The 20,434-nt window shown below is 38.2% G+C and overlaps 1 long non-coding RNA gene across 1 annotated transcript in view; it reads left to right on the top strand.

Moving 5' to 3' along the window:
* Positions 1 to 20,434, top strand: part of LOC309629945 — a 379,704-nt gene that overhangs the window by 192,140 nt on the left and 167,130 nt on the right. Inside the window, exon 2 of the long non-coding RNA XR_014245314.1 lies at positions 3,310 to 3,434. This is a non-coding gene — a long non-coding RNA (uncharacterized lncRNA). The remainder of the gene's footprint in view (positions 1 to 3,309; positions 3,435 to 20,434) is intronic.

Genomic DNA, 20,434 nt, shown 5'->3' with positions numbered 1-20,434 from the left:
ATTTGTCATTCTCTATCTGATTTACTTCACTTAGTATGATAATCTTCAGGTCCATTCATGTTGCTGCAAATGGCATTATTTAATTCTTTTTAATGGCTGAGTAATATTCCATTGTATATATTGATATGTACCTCATCTTTATCTATTCATCTGTCAATGAACATTTAGGTTGCTTCCATGTCTTGGCTATTGTAAACATCACTGCAATGAACACTGGGGTGCAAGTATCCTTTCAAACGATTGTTTTCTCCAGATATATGCCCAGTAGTGGGATTGCTGGATCATATGGTAGCTCTATTCTTAGTTTTTTAAGGAACTTCCGTACTGTTCTCCATAGTGGCTGTATCAATTACATTCCCACCAACAGTGTAAGAGGGGTCCCTTTTCTCCACACTCTTTCCAGCATTTATTGTTTGTAGATTTTTTGATGATGGCCATTCTGACTGGTGTGAGGTGATATCTCATTGTAGTTTTGATTTACATTTCTCTAATAATTAACAAGGTTGAGCATCTTTTCATGTGCCTCTTGGCCATCTGTATGTCTTCTTTGGAGAAATGTCTATTTAGGTCTTTGGCCCATTTTTTGATTGGGTTGTTTGTTTTTTTGATATTGAGCTACATGAGCTGTTTGTAAATTTTGGAGATTAATTCCTTGTCAGTCGCATCATTTGCAAATATTTTCTCCCATTCTGTGAGTTGTCTTTTTGTTTTGTTTATGGTTTCCTTTGCTGTGCAAAAGCTTTTGAGTTTAATTAGGTCCCATTTGTTTATTTTTGCTTTTATTTCTATTACTCTAGGAGATGGATCTAAAAAGATATTGCTGCAATTTATGTCAGAGTGTTCTGCCTGTGTTTTCCTCTAAGAGTTTTATAGTGTCCTATATTTAGGTCTTTAACTCATTTTGAGTTTATTTTTATATATGGTGTTAGAGAGTAAAACAATAAAAAATAAATGATATTTTAATAAAGTACACTACAGTTTACTTATTCTACTATTGCTATCATGACTACTACTATTGAGTGTATACCCATTATTACAGAACTATGGAGTGCTATTAGTACAGTTTATCAGACATCAGCTAGACCAGTATCTTCCCACCCTTATCCCGTATTTGTCAAGTGAAGAAACTAAGTCGCAAAACTTAGATTTTAGATTTTAAGTAAATTGCCTAATTGCAATTTAATGTTGCTTAACAGTCTTAGGCTTCTGTTTTTCTTTTTCTTCTCCATTCTATAGTTAAAAATAAAAAGCATGTAATATCAATAGTATGAATTGACATAATATTGACATACTATCTATATTACTTGCTTTACCTATATTACTTGTTCCAAGACTTTAATTTTAAAATAATTTAAGAGTATAGATATCCATGAAAATTATTCATTTAAAAAATCTAGTTTTAGAACAGTATGTGTTCTATGACCCAGTTTTTGCTTCAAAATGTATATTTTTGTGTATTTATATTTGTATGAATGCATCTATGTATATTCAAATAAAAATTCTTATGGAAGCATACACTTCTCAGCCCTCTGGGAGAAAAGTTAAAGATAATAAGGGAAGAACTTTGACTTTTTTTTCTTTATACACTCCTGTATTAATTGAATTTTTCAATGATAATTTAAAACTTTTGTAATCTATCTTTATAAAATTTGCTTTACCAATTTTATATGATCCCATCCAAAATAGCAATAAAAAATCCAAGATTTGGGGACATAAATACAACTAAATCCATTTAAATTATTTAAATATGTCATTAATTTTATGTAAGTAAAACATAGCTAAATGGAGCAAACAAACAAACTCTATATAGTAACCCAACAGGGATTACTCCTTACTCAAGTGATGAAAAGTAATAGTGTAGGTGATTGTCAAGGTGTATCATCAAACAGAGTCAGAGGGTATAGAGGTGCTGTCTTCCTCATTGTAAATAGTATAAAGAAAAAGTTGGGGGAAGAAGACAAAGAGAAGGATGGGAAGAATAAAAGAAAGAAAGAGGAGGAGGAGGGAAAAAAATTAGAGAAGAATAAAATATAATCAGATATTTACCAATCCCATATAGAGATTATTTGATAATAAAAAGGTAAATCTAACCTCACTAGTCAATGTCTCAGTTACTCAGTGAGTAAAATGAGTTCATGTGTTCTTGATATGATTTAAGATTTTTCTCAATCATGTGAAAACTTTTATAAAATATGGAATTTTACTAATATCATAGCATATAGCATTAGAGCTTTAGTATTTTCAGTAATTTTAAGTTGTTTTAAAGAAAATCTTCCAAGTACAAAGCAATCTACTATGAGTTTTACCTATTTTTATATTGTGTCAATTTTTTCCTGGAAGTAAAGAAATAATGAAGAAAAAATTAATAAAAGCTATTTTTCACAAATGTACCAAGTTTATAATGTACAACAAGACACAAATAAAACACAGACCTAGAGAATTAGCCTATAAATACCATAGTTCATACATTCATGGAAGATAGGTAATATGACTCATCTTATGGTTAAATTGACCATAGCAGGTTGTGAAGAAATTAATACTCCATGTGTTATTTATAAAATAAATGTGTTTATACATTTTGAAAGGGAATAAAGAAAAAAGTTCTGTTTTTAATCAGTATGGTTTGGAAAGAAAATAAAATTAGTGATATTTATAATAAAAAATTTAATATCTGCATATTCTGTTTTCAAACAAGGTTGTGGGAAATGAATAAGGAGCTATAAGACACCTAGAAATAAAAAGCAAAGATGATACATTTTCCTTAATGAATATATTTTGTTACAGAATAGGACAAGTTTGTCTCAATATTGTTATTTTTTTCTTGGTTAAATTTCAGTTCTGTAGAATCATGTGAGAGCAAAGATTAAATTGGGATTTTCTTTTTTAAGAGGGAAAGGGATAATACAGGCACAGAAAAACACCATAGAAATTTAAACACTGAAAAAGTTAAAATATAACTGAGTGATTAAAATCGTTAACCTCCAATGCAACCCATACTTGTAAAATCTAGTGTTTCAAGATTCAAACTAAAAATCTAGAACCCACATAAAGCAATGGTTAATTAAAAGAAAAACCCTACAGAAATAATAGTTTCTGATATAGAGTAAAATGACTTTCTAAGTAGGTAATTGAGCTATAGGAGAAAAACAAAGGTTTAAATCTGAATATGGGACAATTAAATGAAAATTACAGTGCAAGCCTACTGACAAAATTCTATTAATCTTGCTTCTTGTGAGCTTATCTTTATATATATTTCAATTGAGTAATATAATTGGTCTTTTAATAACATGTTTTCTATTTTTGTCCTAGAAAAAGAAGAAAAGTAGAAAAAGGAGATAATGAAGAAACAGCCGTTATTCAGTCATTTTTCTGCAGCTTTACCTGAAAGGAGAATTGCTTCTGTGTGATCCATTACAAGATACCAACAGCATCAGGTAACAATTATCTTCTATTATAGTGCCAATATACCTGGATAGAATAATCAGTCTTTATGCCATTTCAGTATAACTTTATTTTTTAGTAAAAATGCCATAAATGTGTGTGTATATGTATGTGTTTATATAGATGAGAGACAGAACATTTTATTACTATCATTTATTAAGAGAATGTCCAGAAGATCTGTGCAACAGAGATAACAGATGTTTTATGTAAAAGAAAGTACAATGAAGAACAGAAATACTGCAAATTGTAGTAATCAAATGCATAATTAGATAACAAGATGCTAGTTTAAAATATAGTCAAGTTCTAAAGTTTTTTCTTTCTTTTTTAATACATGTCCTATAGTTGGTTTTTGAAGACTACTATATCCTTAGTCAGGTAAAAACATCACAAGATTTTTGACAGTTCTTAAGTATCATCATTCTGTATTAATTATGGAATTTGTGATACTCCCAGAAGTATAAATAATCTAGGTACATAAGGAAATGGCAACTTTATGATGACTCTTAGCACATCTACATATATTCATTCATTCATCCTTTCCTTACTTATTGAGCACCTACTATACTCTAGACGCTATTTAGTTCTAGGCATAAAATGGTGAAGAAGATAAGCACAGTTTCTGGTCCATGCATTTTCTTTTTTATTGAGAAACAGACAGTGAACAAATATACTAACAAACAAAACAGTTTCAAATTGTCGTAAGTTCTATGAGAGATAGAACCAAGGTGCTGTGCTAGAAAAAAATGGCTGGAGGGGCCGGATGGTTATTTTCAAGATCGTTCAATAAGCAGGCCAGGGAATTCCTCTTTGGAGAGGTGTTTTTAGGCTGAGACCTACAAGACAAGAGTAAACTGGGTCTGCCAAGATCCAGAAAAAGAGAATGAGGAAAAAGGACCCTTGGGAATCAGCCTCCTTGATTTGATATATGCGGTCAGGGTGCAGTACCCTGGGGGAGAGGGTTGAGATGAGATTGGAAGGGGGGGGGAGGGGGAGACCAGGCCCTACAAGTGGTAGGAGGTGTGTATTTTAACTCAAGTGAAAAGAAAAATCACTGAAGAGTTTCAAGCAATTTTTTGACATAGATATTAATATTATTTGTCCGAATTAAACACTAGTTCCTAGATGCCTGAGACTCCAATATCAATAACTAGGCTATCTGACTCAAATCCTAGATATTTAATATTATCCAAAGTGCAGGGAAGGCACAGGGAACTATGTTGGAAGAGGAGTTTGGGGTAGATTGAAGAGGAAGGGTAATGAGAGTGCCTTATGATCCAATAAAGTCAGAAAAGAAAGATATCAAGGTGGAGAAAAAAGCAAAGAGTGAGACATAAGTGTCATAAGCTTTCACCAGCTCTTCTGAAATCCCCATCAGAGGTGTGGAGTTAATTGAGGGGAAAGCCCAATCAGAAGGGTTTTTGCCCATTTCTCTTCTGAACTCTGAAAAGGGGACCTTACAGTGCGGTATTTGTAACAACATGGGCCAGCCACGACAAAGGAAAAAAAGTGAAGATACGGTGGCATTAAGCAGAGAGAGGACCTGAGACCGTGCTCAGAGCTTCCCTTGTTTCTTGGGGCGTGCATGGGACTTAGAAGTGCCCACATGCCCCACAGAGAAGGTGCAGGAAGGTAACTGAGTCCAGAGCTAGGAGACCAGCATCTGGGTAGCTACAGTGGCAAGAGGCAAGGTGGCTATGGTGCAAAAGCCTCAGCATAACGTCAGGCACCAGGTGGATGATGTTTCTGAACATCGCAGGGGAGGATAGCCAAGCTCTCAAGTGTCCAACAGAACAAGTCACAAATATATGCTGCACCTCAGAACATAGTGCAGTAAACCTGGGGATGGACCATCCATTATACAGCCGAGACCTGGGAGGATGCAGACGCCCAGAGGTCACCCCATGAGCTCCAGGTCTTCCCTCCACTTCTGCAGAGGCCCTTTTGTGTCCCCTCCCCACATTCCCACTTGCCATTTTGAGACTTGCGGATGGCAGTCTGTAAAACAAAGCACTTTCCTGAAACAAAGTTCAAGCCAGAGTCTAAGATGCTATTAATTAGCCAGTTAATATCCCCACCATGAACTCCGTCCCTGTTTGGCAGGGTCAGGGCTTGTGAGGAAGATTAGATTTGTCAGAGAAAATCAAGAACCTTCAATTATTTTGTACATTGGAGTTGTCCCGAGTGTAAATGTGCAGCATGAACACAACACTTAGATTTAATAATTATTCCATTTATTTCAGTTCATTGACTGCCTACATGTAATTAGTATACATTTACAAATACATGTTTGTGAAGGTTTGTGTACTGCTATTAAGGAAGTACTCTGAAATGAAGAGTATTCTGAACCTGAGTAAGAAATCTCCTGTTCCATGGCTGACCCTGTGACTGCCACCAGCTGGTTCTGTAACCTGGGGCAAGTCATTTAATTTCTCTGGGCATTCATTTTCTCTGAAAAAATGAGGAGACTGGACCAAATCATTGCTGAGGTCCATTTTGATTTCTGATGTCTGTCACGCGAGTGCTAAAATGAGGCCTGCTGAGATGATGGTGGTTAGATTTGCATTAATCAAGAAACAAGGATAATAAGTGTAGAACCGTTTAGTAAATCCAGGCCATTTGCCTGGCACAAAGTAAGTCATTTTATGTAGGTTATTTCTAATCATCTAAATAAACCCACGAGGAAATAGAAGTTCAGAGAGGCTGTAATTTGTTCTGTGCTACACACCTGGTAGGTGGCAGAGGCAGGCTTGTGACCCATGCTTTCCCTCTGGAGTTTTTGAATTAGATAGTATGGTGCTTATTATTCATCTCTATTGTTTGATTTGAAGATTCCACCTTGTAAGCATTGTTAAAATCCTATCCTTCAAGCTCCTCAAGTTATGAAGCTATTTTTATAGCATCAAGGCAAGGCAAACTGTCCCAAGTTCCTGAAGAACTCACTGATACCATTGATTTAGCACTTATTTTCAAGGCATATATATTTATATATATATATATATTTGTATATAGATGGATAGATGGATAGATAGATAGATAGATAAATCTCCTGTAAATATATCCTGTGTACCTACAACCAAATTGTATATGCTCTGAAGGAAGGCCAAGGACCCGGGCCAAGGAATGGTCAGGAGGTGTCTGGCACCACCAGGGCTGGAATTCAGAGTGAGGTGGTTGAGAGGTGGAAAAATCTCAGGAGCCACTCACTCCCAGGATCATGCCAGTGCAAGGCCACCTCACTCCAGTCCTAGCCGTGGGCAGCACAAAGCAGCTGGTAGATAGGTAGCTCACTGGGACCATTTGAAGTTCAGCAAGGTTAGTTCTCAAAAGTGATATCTATAGAAGTTTGGCTGCACAGTGAGATGCTATGTGATGCCTAGAGAATCAAACTTGTGGAGAGAAAACTGGTGTCCAGAAAGATAGAACAAGGCAGCATTGGTGATATAGAGGTGAGCATAGCTGCCTTCCAGAGAGATAGATAAGAGGTAAGCCAGCGTAGGAGGATCTTCCCTGGTAGCGTATCCTTATGGTAGAATGATGGGTCACCAGAAGAGCTGAAACAAAGGTAAATGAGCAGATATCTTTCCATGCAATCATTTCCTGGAGCTAAACCATAGCGATGCAATGTTATAAATGGAAAGGTTTCTGAAACAACTCCTGTGTATTGTTTTAAGGTTTTACCCATGTGTGTTAGTCTCTAGGGCTGCCATAACAAAACACTACAGACTGGGTGGCTGAAACAACAGAATTTAATTTTCTCACAATTCTGGAGACAAAAAGTCCAAGGTCAAGGTGTCAGCATGTTTGGTTTCTTCTGAGGCCTCTCTCCTTGGCAGAGATGGCTGTCCTCTCACTGTGTCCTCACAGTCTTTTCTCTGTGACCATGCATCCCTGGTTTCCCTTGTGTGTCCAAATTTCCTCTTCTCCTAAGGACACCGGGCAGATTGGATTAGGGCCCACTCTAATGGCTTCATTTTAACTACTTTTTTTTTTCCAGTTTTATTGAGGTATAATTGACATACAGCACTGTATAAGTTTAAGGTGTACAGCATAATGATTTGATTTATATATGTTGTTAATGATTATCACAGTAAGTTTAGTGAATATCCATTGCCTCATATAGATACAAAATTAAAGAAATAGAAAAAAAAATATTTTTTCCTTGTGATGAGAACTCTTAGGATTTACTCTCTTAACTTTCATATATAATGTACAGCAGCATTGATTATATTTCTTATGCTGTACATTACATCCTAGTACTTATTTTTATCTTAGAACTGGAAGTTTGTACCTTTTGACTGTCTTCATCCAATTCCCCTCTCCCCACCCTCCATCCCTGGTAACCACATATCTCGTCTCTTTTTCTATGAGTTTGTTTTGTTTGTTTGATTTTGAAGTACAATTGACCTACAACACTGTGTTGGTTCCTGGTACACAATGTAGTGATTTGATATTTCTATACATTTCAAAATGATCACCATGATAAGTCTAGTTACCACCTGTCACCATGCAACTATATTGCATAATTATTGATTATATCCCCCACACTGTACATTTCATATCTTTGATTCATTTATTTTGTAACTGAAAGTTTGTCACTCTTTTCTCCCTCACCTATTTCTCTCCTCCAACCATCCCATCCCCCCTCTGGCAACCACCTGGATTGGATTAGGGTGGCCTTAATGGCCTTATTTTAACTTAATCACTTTTTGTTAAAGGTCCCATATCCAAATAGTCACATTCTGAGGTACTGGGGGTTAGTGTTTCAGCATATGGATTTGGGGGGGAACACAATTCAGCCCATAACACCATGGATTTAGTAAATTGGAAGCTTTCATATGGGCAAATATCCCTGTAATTGCTACCAGAATGTCATACACATTAATAGATAAGTACAGTTGACCCCTGAACAATTCATGGGTTAGGGGGACCAATCCCTGTGCAATTGAAGATCTGCATGTAACTTTATAGTTGACCCTCTGTATCCGTAGCTCTGTATCCACAGATTCAGCCAACCTCTGATTTTGTAATACTGTGGTATTTGTTGAAAAAATGTCTGTGTATTAGTGTTACAAAAACAAACTTGGGTCTGCTCTCCCATGCACAGCAAAGCAATCTCCTGACTCCAGGTTGTGGTGAAGGAAAGAATTGAGTTTACTGCCAGGCCAAGCAAGGAGTCCTGGTAGCTAATGCTCCCTGATGGATTTCAGGGAGGAGTTTTTAAAGACAAGCTGAGGAAGAGAGTTGCAGGGTGTGTAATCAGCTCATGCACAATTCTCTGATTGGTTGATAGTGAAGTAACAGGATGATATTACAGGGGTTAACATCAACAGTCCTCAGGTTCTATCCAGTCCGGGAGCTATGTGTTCATGGTCATCATGCAGTTAGCTTCTTCCTACTGGTGGGGGTTTTAGTATCTGTAAAACAACTCAGACACTATTATCTATGTCCTTCAGGGAGGAACTAAAGATTCTGTGACTCTACTATATGACTAATCTATTGTTTAAATTGTTACCAGTTCTCATGGTCCAACTGCTATCTTTGGTTACTACGTGTTCACATTATTCCAATTATTAACTCTTGAGCCTTTTGTGACTCAAAGGAGACCTGGGAAACTAAAGCTTTTCTATAAACAAGAGACTGACAGAGGACATTGTGGTGGGGGGGGGCTGTCCTGGTAAGGACCCCCCAATAGGGTCCTGCCCGGTTGTATTAGTGGACTCACACAATTCAAACCCATGTCGTTCAAGGGTCAACTGTATTTCATTTATTTCTTCCTCTTTCAAAATTCAGTTCTGACAACATAAGAATCAATATGATTTTTTGAATGAATGAATAAATTGAAGTTTACTATCTTGGATGGTCAGTAACACACTATCTGAATAATAAAACTTGAGTTAATTAGAGATATAGCTGAGATGCAAATTAATAAATCACCCAGTCTTTATTATTTGAAAGTTAATATTTTAATTAAATAATTGAACCTAAGCAATGTTACAGTCTAAGTAGATAATTCTTATATAGCAGGAGCTCTTCTCTTTTTAGCAAATATCTGAAATTGAATACTTTTTGTTCCTTCTTTTTTATTAGTTTTAATCAGACCTAATTCATATTCCCAGTATGAATTGGATATTTATCACCCTTAATCCTATATTAACACTAATTCATCTTTGGACTGGCTTTCTAGTCTTAGGTTATCTTGAAGTAAAAATATCATTTTGCATTCAGCTGCTGAAAAGGTCTCTGTATCACGCATATGTATTTTAAGTATTTATTCAAACCATTATGATAATAATGTATAGCCGCCGTTGAATTTTAATTAATTTATTATATTTTTAGCCTTATACAGCTCCTCATCAGCCAAAAGATCAAGACCTTTTCCCTTGTATCTTCTGGGCTAAGATTGCCTGATTTATCTTTATCACATAGCCATGAAAGGAAAAGAAAAACTAATTGTCTAGGTTTTCTTTTTTTGCACATTGCAGTATACCACCAACATTCTTGTCAAGATGCTCTCTAATCAGATGATTATTCTCCTTTTTGCTCTTTAAAAATAAAATAGTCCATCACTCATCAATTATTACTAGCAAAAATCACTGACTTGTTTTAATTTGAAATTTAAATTGAATAGTTTCCCCTTAGAAACACGCCAGTGGCAACTGAGCACACAGAACTTATGCAAAGGTACTCGAGACATTTGTTTTTGGAAAAGTCTATATTTTTATTTATTACATGTATTATTATATTCTTTTTTACTTGAAAGATTTGAGGCCAATTAGAAATTATGAGATGAAGCAGTGTATTCTTTATACAGAATAGAATTTCTTATTGAGTTTTCATAAGATTAATTTAACATAGCATTTAGCAAATAAAGCTTGTGCCAAGTTTAAAAGACCACAAAAGACATAAACTCATAGATGGAATAATTATTCATTTTACAGTAAAGAAACTGAAGCTAAGATCGTACAGGCAAAGTTGTATACAGAGGAATGATCTTGAAAGGGTTTTCATTTTCAGGTTCAGAAATTGTTTGAGGAAAGTGTTCCTGACAATACCATTGAGGAACAAATAAGTGTTCTTGCAGCTAAACATGCATGTGCCAAAAATAATTAATTCATTAGGAGGAGTGTTGAGGTACTGTGGTAGGATTTAAAGCCAATGGGAGAATGAGTCTTGTCTTGTGTACTGGAAGAAGAAAGTCAGTTGAGAAATAGCATAAAGTTCAGTATGACTTAATCGCATAGTTTGTGACAATGCTGGCTGACAAAATGGACTGAGATGGAAGAAGTGGGGTTAAGGACGCCTGTGAGAAACTGCCTGTGTCTGATCCATTTGTGAATTAACTGAGGTCTGGAGAAAGACTATGGTGATGAAAATGTGGTAAAGAAAAACACAACAGGAATTGACTCACATACTCACATATCAAGTCCTAAGGATAGCCCCGTGACACTGAAATTAGGTCAAAATTTCAAAAAGAAAAATAAATCATTAATAAAGAAAGTAGGAAAAAGTTATTATTAAAGAGGAAAAACAGGGTTAAGGATGAGGACATCCAAAATTGGGGCTTTACTTTTTTTGTAGAGTAAATGAACTAAGCCCATATTCATATTTCCTCAGGAATTATTGCTCACAGATTATTTTAAAAATAATGAAAAGTGGTAGCTTCTTTTTTTATTTTACAATAAACTAATATGACCACATAAACTTATACTGACCATATAAAAAGATTTTAAATACACCTCGCCTTTTGTACTTTGTGTATTTAGCAGCTCTACTCAGAGGGTCTTATATTTTGGACCTGAGAGCCAGTCTACGTGACAGCACGCATATGTAGTGATGAAGGCCAGGGAAAAAAAATGTCTTTGCTTTCACACTTCCTTTGTACAAAGTCACTTGCCAATATGGAAAAACTCCCTTTTCTTTCTTCCCAGTGATATTTATGGTAGGGAGGCGTTTGTGTATTTTTTCACAGTGTACATTTGCAAGTTGTTTGGATGCTAAGCATTCTACCTCTGAGGACCTTGAGCTGGTGGGAAAGCTCAGAATCAAGTCATTTGAAGTGGGAAAACAACTCTGATGTATTGCTCCTTTTCTGTTTTCCTTGGATGCTCAGCCCCTTACAGTGTTTTCAACCCTAGAAGTGTGAACGGCAGTGCAAAGCAAAATCATCACCACGGCTAAGGATATGTCTAATCGAAAGTCGTCCATATGCATTCAGTCATTAACTGTACAACACTTTCTGAAAAGGGAGTATACATCACAGTTCAAAGCTGGGCAACCTCATGAAAAAGAACCAGCTTAATCGGGGTTGAGGAAATAACTTTTTTTAAGTGACTGCTCCAAGGTCATGAGATTTGGCAGTATACCTGAATAAAAAATATCCAAGGTTTATTACGTTACCTCACCTCTTCTTTTAGTACATGCTTTGCTTTGTGGAAATTGGTGTTGAAATCCCAAGAATTATTTGATAATACTTGGTAGTGAGTTGAATTACGTTCCCTAAAAAGGCTATGTTGAAGTCCTACCCGCTGTTACGTGTGCATGTGACCTTACTTGGAAAAGACTCCTTCCTTCCAGAACTGTGAGAGAGGACATTTTTTGTTGTTATAAGCAGCTCAGTTTGTGGAATTTTTTTACAGCAGCCCCGGGAAACTAATACATACTCTGAGCTCAATTTTTTCTCTGATTATAAATTATCTAGTTATTATTATATTTTCATTTTCTCATTACTAAAAAAATGTTCCCAATTTTTACTTAGAGAATATTGAGATACCTTAAAAGACTTCTAGTAACCTTGGGAACTTCTGAACAGAACATACAAATTTAAAGGGAAAGAAACATTTCATCACCTTAATGAATCAATGTCGATTGTGTGAATATGAACATTCTCATTTCCATCTTCAGTCTGGCCTTGGCTTCACTTGCTAGCGTCCCAGAATTAAATTGTATGAACTGTTAACTTCCTGAGGGTCTCCGAAGGAGAGACTGATGAGGATGGTGGTGGTGGTGGTGATTACCAAAAACAGGATAATTCATGTCTTAAATCTTTTTAGCTTGATAAGCATTTGTTAGTACTTACTGACATGTTATATACACAAATATATATATATTGTGTGTGTGTGTGTGTGTGTGTGTGTGTGTATGCACACACACATATATTTACCTTTTGGATAAAAATGTAGGTTTCCATTTCCTTTCATCATAGATTGGATTCCCCAGAAAGCAAAGCCTGAAATTAAAAGGAGTATATGGAGACTTTACTGGGGCATATGAGATACATACACATATTTACTGAGGGAACAAAGCATGGAAGGAGGGAGATTTACTATAATTTTTTTATCAAGTTGGCCACTTATGTGGGAAATTCTGGAGTTACTACTTTATGGTAAAGAAACTCCTCTATATCCACAACAAACTCAGTGAATATAGCCTTCCACCTCCTTGACCAAAAGCCCGGGCCCTCTCTAGAGGTCACCACTTCTCTTGCAGTTCACCAAGCAGAGGCAGCTTAATCTCTCACACTCCAGGTATTATAGAACCCCAATGAGATCAGGGAGGCTCTTTGCTTCCCCTGTTACATTGTTTCCCTGTCTTAAATTTCTGACCCTTTCCTTTGATTCTCACAATCTTTCTGTGCACTCCAGCTACTGCCAGCAATTATAATGACTTCAACATTTACCTGAAGGAGTCACCAGACATGTGGACTCTCAATTCCCAGATCTTCTGGTTTCCAGAAGCCTTCCTTACACTGGAGTTCAGCCATTGTCTGCCACTGTATTTACCTTAACCTCTTATTTTACCAATACCTGAAACTACCTTGCCTCTATATCTCATGAGTGGAGGCCTAAATCTAGAAGACCCACACATCCAAGCTGCTTCCTGGGAAGCTGGCTGTCATGTTGGAGCTGCAATAGGAAGAGGTCATGTGTCAAGAAACTGAAGGCAGCTGGTAACCGGTAGCGAGCGAGGAGCTAAGGCTCTCAGCCCAAAAGCCCACAAAGAAGTAAATCCTGCCAACAACCATGGGAGTGAACTTGGATGCAGATCTTGCCCTAGTTGAGCCTTGAAATGACTGAAGCCCTGGCTAACATCTTGATTACAATCTTGTGAGAAGCCTTGAGCCACAGGTCCCCAGCAAAGTATAACCAGATTCCCAACCCACAGAAACTGTGAGATATTAAAGTTGTTCTTTTAAGCCATTAAGCTTTGGTGCCATTTGTTATTCAGCAATAGATAACAGATGGCGTATCTAAGCACCCCCCCCCCCCAAAAAAATAGTCATCCGTTCCTTTGGAAACTGACATAAATCCTGAAAACCAGTGTTTTGTAATTAAGTAACTGTTAAGTGAAAAGCAACAATAGATCCTCTAAGAAAAAGAGTCAGAAAAAAAGAGAAAATAGCCCAAGGGAGAAACATATACCCCATGATACACCCCATGAATGCATCCAGATTTCTGCCTTTCCCATAAAAGTGTTGTTGGTGCCATTACTATTTATTGTCGGCTCCTAAGGACTCGGTAGTCTAGTCAAACAGTACATAATGGATAGAATGACTCTAATGCGTTTTTAAGCCCTCTTTCCAGACTATATGAGCAATTTAATAACACTTATTTCTTCCTATTTCCAGCCTTCCCCTGCTCAGACAATTTATGTAGTAGCATTTTTATCTTATCCTACTCTCACCCATAGGATGTAGTAGAGTAGGTTTTTCCAAATTCTGCTTTGTGCGCTTTATTCCTATTGTTGCCTATGTGGACTCTGATAATAATGCTAACAAAATGATGACGACGGAAGGGTCTAATCATATGCAGTTATGGGCCATTCAGGAGCAGGTCACCATCATTAACCTTTGTCCCTGCATTGTTAGACTCCATTGTTCCCATGTGGTGTCTCCATCCTAAATTTATCTTAGGATTTGCTTGTACTATATTTTTGTACTACATCTCAGAATGGTATAGCAAAACAAGTTTAGATACGAGTGTACTCTTCTCATAGCATAAGAATGGTACCAGTTCAATCAGTGGCATCCATAAAACTTCAGAAGAGTTGAAGGATTAACAGCATGGATGAGCTACTTGGTCTCTCAGTGTCTCAGTTTACTGATCTGTCAAATGGGGATAAAAAATCATCTCTACCTAATGGTTGTTGTGAGCATTAAATAAGTTTAATACTTAAGTTACTTAAAACAGTATCTGGCACATAGGAAGTTCTAAGTGTCAGCTGTATATGCCATATGTAAACCTTCCAAAAATAGGAAAATCTCACTTCTGTAAACAATCTCCCAAAGGTTTTCACACACATTATCTCACCCTACTGAGACAAAAACAAAAAACAAAAACAAAAAAAAGCAAAGGAAGAAATGACAGAGGGTATTGTACTCCTTTTCCAGATGAAGAAACAAAGGTCAAAAAATATTAAATAACAAGCATCAAATCTCATAAGTGTCAGCGCTAAGATTTGAATCTACGTTTTCTCCTGAAAATTTTCCTGGAGCTTCTTCTGTCAGTTTTAGAGAGGTTGATAGGTGGAAATATGTGTTCTTATTGTATTGGATGGAGATTCAATGGTTGAGGATTTTCTGCCCTTCACAGGCACATAGTCATGCTCATTCTTTCCACCGTAGAACAAGGTGGGAGTGTGATGGGAATTTAGTAAAGAGTTAAATGGAATATGTGTGAAAAGATGAAGTATTGCCATAATATATGGACACCCCTTGGGCAATCATCATCTAGTATCTCATCAAGATTGGGATGATGTACTCCTGTTTTTGTTTGGTATTTTTTTTTCCATATCAGACAGTAACATAGTAATTTGTGGCCAGTGTTTGAGTGTTGGTATAATGATGCTCAGGACAGCACTTCCCAGTCTTTCTTGGGAGTATATTTTTGTTTTGTGTTTGTTTTAAGACTAAGAAAAGGTCCAATCTCACCGTTTGATAGAATGAAACAAAACCATTAAATAAAGGAGGATGTGCACCTCATATTTTATGGTACTTGTATGATGTTTCTGGCTTTAACATAAGCCAATACATTGTTTTTAGCTCTACAAAATGTAATAACACAAAAGAAAGGGGCCACACTGGTGGAAGTGAGTAAGCTATCGATCTATTAACCAGTCCATTCAGAGAGTTAAATCTTTTTCTTTGCCTCACTCACATTTAATGCATCTTTGCCAAGAGTCCCGGATATCCCACTTTTGAAATATCAGAAGAATATAATGAAAAAATATCCAAAAGCCTGTTTTTATGTCTAGATAGTATCTTTTTATATTTTACTTTTTTATTTTTATAGGAATTCACTGTCAGCAGAGAGCTATCAGGTCCTAGAGTTTAGCTATAGCTCTGGCGAAAGCTCCGCCTGTCTACTTCTGGCTTGTGAGAGTTTCTTTCCTTTGGGGAGGTGGCTGGTGCCAGAATGAGAGGAAATATCATGCCCTCTGAGAGTCAAGAGCAGCTGGTGCAATTGCCCTGGTGTTTATGGGATATTATAAGCATAAAGGCACATTTGGAGCTGGTTGGGGAATGAACTTAGTGCTTCTTTCTTTTATCTTTATAATCCACTTTCCTAGCAAGGATTATCCTAGCATTCATACTAAATTTAGCAAATGCAGATAAAAGAAGAAAAAAAGAAAGCTAGGTTGCCACAAGGTACTCTGACAAGGCAATCCATATGCTGGGTAGATAAACTGCCTTTTATCAAATGAAACAATAAAGACACAAAGAAACTTGTTCAAATTGGGTTTTGTTTTTTTTTTTTTTTTTTTTTTGGAACAATGAAAACCATTTTTGTAAAAATTAACCAGAGGGAGTTGTACATCTGGAAAGCAGTAAACACATAGTTTCTGTTTGGGAGAAAACTGGCATTATTGCCCCCAAAATTATACATCTGCAGTATGATCCAAATTTGTCAAGCTGGGGGTATCATGGAAAGGAATTTTCTACCAGAAATTTGCATTAGATGGTGTTTTTCATTATTTATTTTAATGACATCTTCCTTCGTTTTTGGCAGAATTTTTATAGTGTGTATTTCATGAAGAGCTACAGAAATTTAATATAATAAAATAAGTAAAATGTCAACATAGCAAAACTAGGCTCCTAGGGTCATAAAGGTGATTTTTGTTTTATTTCCTCATAGTTTTATGAATCACAGAAGTTATTCCTTAGTGCTCAGTTGTCTGCTTTTTTTTAATACTCTCATACTTCCAATCATTCCTTCCTATTATTTTTTTCCCCTGATCATATAAGATAGGCCTTTTTGATGTTTATTCTTCATTCTTTGAATGAACATCCGCTCTTAGGACATTCATGTCTGCCTTATTCACATATTAAACAATTAATCCAGAAGACAACTGAGGAGCAACTATGGCCCACAGACTTGAGAAGGCACTGGAAATATAAAGATGAATATTCGAATCAATAGTGAACTTCTGTTCAAAATACATCGGAATGCTGTGTAAATGAAAGCTATTAAATATTATACAGCCGAACTCAAACAAAACATAAATGATATTTGTCAGATGCTATTAATGTACCAAGAATACAAAGTCAATGCAGTGTTGAAGTCAAGGTGGGCCTAGGCTTTTCCAACATAGATTTAAATTTTATGGGGTTGGATCATGGATTTTGATGCCCAGATAAGGTTGCCAGAAGAGGCCCTTCATGTTTTGAAAGGCATGAAGCCTCCATACAAACTCAGGAAACAGGATGCATACTCTGCTTATTCCCCTGAAATATGGCATGGAAATTTTCCATCTGCCCACAGCTCTGGGGGAGGCGGAGAGTGACCTGGGAGAAATTGGAACCCAAGTCCGCCCACATACAGCTAGGAGATTAGAATTTTTATTCTCAGTGTTTTGAGAGTAAAATTTGCCCCTCTCAGAGGCAAACTTAAAAATCATGTGTATGCTTACATCTAAAACACAGTGTACTCCCAGGAAAGACGGTGCCCTCTGGAAATAATCATACCATCAAAAATCGCCAACCACATAATGAAGTTAACATCCATGAAAGAATCAACAGTGGGAGGAGAGAAGATGGCGGAAGAGTAAGACGCGGACATCACCTTCCTTCCCACAGATACAGTAGAAATACATCTACATGTGGAACTGCTCCTATAGAACACCCACTGAACGCTGGCAGAAAACGTCAGACCTCCCAAAAGGCAAGAAACTCCCCCCGTACTTGGGTAGGGCAAAAGAAAAAAGAAATAACAGAGACAAAAGAATAGGGACGGCACCTGCACCAGTGGGAGGGAGCTGTGAAGGAGGAAAGATTTCCACGCACTAGGAGCCCCTTCGCGGGCAGAGACTGCGGGTGGCAGAGGGGGGAAGCTTCGGAGCCACGGAGGAGAGCGCAGCCACAGAGGTGCGGAGGGCAAAGCGGAGAGATTCCCGCACTTCCCGCACGGAGGCTCGGCGCCGAGCAGCACTCACCAGCCCGAGAGGCTTGTCTGCTCCCCCGCCGGGGCGGGCGGGGCTGGGAGCGGAGGCTCGGGCTTCGGTCGGATCGCAGGGAGAGGACTGGGGTTGGCGGCGTGAACACAGCCTGAAGGGGTTAGCGCACCACAGCTGGCTGGGAGGGAGACCGGGAAAAAGTCTGCAGCTGCCGAAGAGGCAAGAGACTTTTTCTTGCCTCTTTGTTTCGCGGCGCGCAAGGAGAGGGGATTCAGAGCGCCGCCTAAACGAACTCCAGAAACTGGCGCGGCGATCAGCGCGGACCCCAGAGACGGGCGTGAGACGCTGGGGCTGCTGCTGCCACCTCCAAGAAGCCTGTGTGCGAGCACAGGTCACTCTCCACACCGCCCCTCCCGGGAGCCCGTGAAGCCCGCCACTGCCAGGGTCCCGTGATCCAGGGACAACATCCCCCGGGAGAACGCACTGCGCGCCTCAGGCTGCTGCAATGTCACGTCGGCCTCTGACGCCGCAGGCTCGCCCCGCCTCCTCTGTACCCCTCCCTCCCCACGGCCTGGGTGAGCCAGAGTCCCCGAAGCAGCTGCTCCTTTAACCCCGTCCTGTCTGGGCGGGGAACAGACGCCCTCAGGCGACCTACACGCAGAGGCGGGTCCAAATCCAAAGCTGATCCCCAGGAGCTGTGCGAACAGAGAAGAGGAGGGGAAATCTGTCCCAGCAGCCTCAGAAGAAGCGGATTAAAACTCCACAAACAACTTGATGTGCCTGCATCTGTTGAATACCTGAATAGACAACGAATCATCCCAAATTCAGGAGGTGGACTTTGGGAGCAGGATATATTAATTTTTCCCCTTTTCCTTTTTTTTTTGTGAGTGTATATGTATATGCTTCTGGGGGAGATTTTGTCTGTATAGCTTTGCTTTACAATAGCTTTATTTTACTTCACTATATTATAGCTTCTTTCTTTCTTTCCTTTCTTTCTTTCTTTCTTTCTTTCTTTCTTTCTTTCTTTCTTTCCTTCCTTCCTTCCTTCCTTCCTTCCTCCTTCCTTCCTTCCTTCCTTCCTTCCTTCCTTCCTTCCTTTCTTTCTTTCTTTCTTTCTATTTTTTCTCCCTCTTACTCTGAGCCGTGTGGACGAAAGGCTCTTGGTGCTTCAGCCAGGCATCAGGGCCGTACCTCGGAGGTGGGAGAGCCAACTTCAGGACACTGGTCCACAAGAGACCTCCCAGCTCCACGTAATACCAAACGGCAAAAATCTCTCAGAGATCTCCATCTCAACATCAAGACCCAGCATCACTCAATGACCAGCAAGCTACAGTGCTGAACACCCTATGCCAAACAACTAGCAAGACAGGAACACAGCCTCATCCATTAGCAGAGAGGCTGCCTAAAATCATAATAAGGCCACAGACACCCCAAAATACACCACCAGACGTGGACGTGTCCACAAGAAAGACAAGATCCAGCCTCATCCACCAGAGCTCAGGCACTAGTTCCCTCCACCAGGAAGCCTACACAACCCACTGAACCAACCTTAGCCACTGGGGACAGATACCAAAAACAACGGGAACTACAAACCTGCAACCTGTGATAAGGAGACCCCAAACACAGTAAGATAAGCAAAATGAGACGACAGAAAAACACACAGCAGATGAAGGAGCAGGGTCAAAACACACTAGACTTAACAAATGAAGAGGAAATAGGTAGTCTACCTGAAAAAGAATTCAGAATAATGATAGTAAGGATGATCCAAAATCTTGGAAATAGAATAGACAAAATGCAAGAAGCATTTAACAAGGACGTAGAAGAACTAAAGAGGAATCAAGCAATGATGAAAAACACAATAAATGAAATTAAAAATACTCTAGATGGGATCAATAGCAGAATAACTGAGGCAGAAGAAAGGATAAGTGACCTGGAAGATAAAATGGTGGAAATAACTACTGCAGAGCAGGATAAAGAAAAAAGAATGAAAAGAACTGAGGACAGTCTCAGAGACCTCTGGGACAGCATTAAACGCACCAACATTCGAATTATAGGGGTCCCAGAAGAAGAAGAGAAAAAGAAAGGGACTGAGAAAATATTTGAAGAGATTATAGTTGAAAACTTCCCTAATATGGGAAAGGAAATAGTTAATCAAGTCCTGGAAGCACAGAGAGTCCCATACAGGAAAAACCCAAGGAGAAACACGCCAAGACACATATTAATCAAACTGTCAAAAATTAAATATAAGGAAAACATATTAAAGGCAGCAAGGGAAAAACAACAAATAACACACAAGGGAATCCCCATAAGGTTAACATCTGATCTTTCAGCAGAAACTCTGCAAGCCAGAAGGGAGTGGCAGGATATACTTAAAGTCATGAAGGAGAAGAACCTACAACCAAGATTACTCTACCCAGCAAGGATCTCATTCAAATGTGATGGAGAAATTAAAACCTTTACAGACAAGCAGAAGCTGAGAGAGTTCAGCACTACCAAACCAGCTTTACAACAAATGCTAAAGGAACTTCTCTAGGCAAGAAACACAAGAGAAGGAAAACACCTACAATAACAAACCCAAAACATTTAAGAAAATGGGAATAGGAAC

Source organism: Balaenoptera borealis (genome assembly GCF_965194805.1).
Source record: "Balaenoptera borealis genome assembly, chromosome: 5".
Classification (NCBI taxonomy): Eukaryota; Metazoa; Chordata; class Mammalia; order Artiodactyla; family Balaenopteridae; genus Balaenoptera; species Balaenoptera borealis.
Note: the sequence above shows the minus strand (reverse complement) of the source record. Positions and strands in the feature narration are given on the sequence as shown.